This window comes from Orycteropus afer, unplaced genomic scaffold (assembly GCF_000298275.1).
Source record: "Orycteropus afer afer isolate SDZICR_OR568_19922 unplaced genomic scaffold, OryAfe1.0 scaffold00050, whole genome shotgun sequence".
Classification (NCBI taxonomy): Eukaryota; Metazoa; Chordata; class Mammalia; order Tubulidentata; family Orycteropodidae; genus Orycteropus; species Orycteropus afer.
Genome location: NW_006921637.1, coordinates 11,346,979 through 11,349,184, shown reverse-complemented (window position 1 = coordinate 11,349,184; position 2,206 = coordinate 11,346,979).

The window sequence follows — 2,206 nt, the reverse complement described above, 5'->3', positions numbered from 1 at the left end:
TTTTTTTTGGTTATTGTTCTTGTGTAATTACATGGTGTGTTTTCTGTCCATTTGCTTTTACTTTCTTGATGGTTATTCATTTGTTATTTTTGTCTAACTGACTGGGAGACAGCAATAGTGTCCATATGACACAATTACACCCACACCTCCTGCAGCTTCACTTACTGAGTGAGAGCCACCACTTCCTTCTCCACCAACTGGTAAACAATAAACAACCACCAAGAAGATCCTGATTCACTCTTAGCTGCTCTTAACAGAGATCTAAAGACAACGTCACAATGTCTCAGAGACAACAGACCATCACAGTCCACACAAAGAAGCAAGATAAAGTGGTAGAAACAAGGGAGCCAGATACAGAACCAGAAAACATCCCCGAAGAAGAAGAAGCATTGAAACTCCCTGACAAGGAACTCAAAAGAATTATATTTAGGTATCTTCAAAGAATTGAAAGACAGATCAAGGAAAACACTGACAAAATTAAGGAAAACACAGACAAAACCCTAGAACAATTTCAGAAGAAAATACAAGAACAAAAGGACAAAATCAAGAAAAATTAGAAATGATTCAAAGTCTACAATTAGAAATTGAGAAGATTAATAGTAAATTGTCAGAAATAGATAACACATTGAAAGGACAAAAGAGTAGAACTAACTCAGTGGAAGACAGAATTAATGAGATTGAAGACAAATACCTGAATACTTCTTTGGAAAGGGATCAATCAGAAGAAAGATCAAAACAAAATGAAGAAAGCCTAAGGTTCATGTGGGATACAATCAAAAGCAATAACCTATGTGTCATTGGAATTCCAGAACAGGAAGAAAAATATGAAACCACTGAGAAAATTGTCCAAGATTTGTTGGAGGAGAACTTCCCTATATGATGAAAGATGAGTCCAATGAACCCTAAACAGGATAGACCCCAAAATAAAATCACCAAGACATATCATCATCAAACTCATCAAAACCAAAGACAAAGAAAGAATCCTGAAAGCAGAATGGAAAAAATGGAAAGTTACTCACAAAGAAAAACCAATAAGAATAAGCTCTGCAAAGACTTAAATGTGAAACCTAAAACTATAGAGTTCCTCAAGGAAAAACTAGGGGAAAATTTAGGGACCCTAATATATGGCATAAATAGACTATCAAGCATAACCCAAAATTCACAAACAGCAGAAAAGAAACTAGACTTCCGGTAAGATGGAGGAATAGGCAGACAAGTGACACAGATGCTCTTCAACAAAGAGAAGAAAAATCAATTGACAGAGATACAGAAGAGAATCCTGGAACCCTGAGCTTTGAAAGGAACTATACAGAAGTGCCAACTAGTGGAAAAACCTGAATGAAAACAGTGAGTACAGAGATGGTTGGAGCTGCAGACTGTCAGCTACTCTGACAAGACCAACAGCCTGAATATTCCCAAGTGGTGTTTGGACCTAAGAATTGACCTAAAGATCAGTCCCAGTCACCAAGGGCTCCAGGGACAACTGCTCTGGTGGCCTATGACTAGGAAGGGAAACAGCAAGGAGGGAGACAACCTGAGCTGTGGACTTTCTGCTGTCTGGAGGAGGCAGCCATTTTGATTGTGTAGCAGTGGCAGCCATTTTGGATATTTAAAGTGACCAAGGGTGCAGCCATTTTGAATATTTACAAGCAGTGGCCATTTTTGATATTTAAAGTCACTGAGGGCACAGCCATTTTGAATGTTTACAAGTGGTGGCCATTTTGGATATATAAAGTGATAGCATTCTCATTCAGATTCCAGGGGCCCAAGAACAGGCTCTATTTGCCAGGGTTGGCAAGGACATATGAGAGGCTGACAAAGGAAAGGAGACAGGTGGTGAGTATATATGCTGTCAACTAGTGAATAGAGGAGCACAGCACAGTACTCTGCCTGTATATAACATACAAACAAAACAAAGAAAATGAAAATTGTGGGCAAGTAACTCCAACATATAATCACCAACTAAATATAAACACAAAAATGTCACAATGCCTTGGAGACAACAGAACATCACAGTCCACACAAAGAAGCAAGATACAGCGGGAGAAATAAGGGACCAGGATATAGACCCAAAACACATCCCTGAGGAAGACACAGCAGTGGAACTCCCTGATGAGGAATTCAAAAGAATTATATTTAGGTATCTTCAAAGGATTGAGAGACAGACCAAGGAAAACACAGACAAAACCCTAGAAGAATTTTGGAA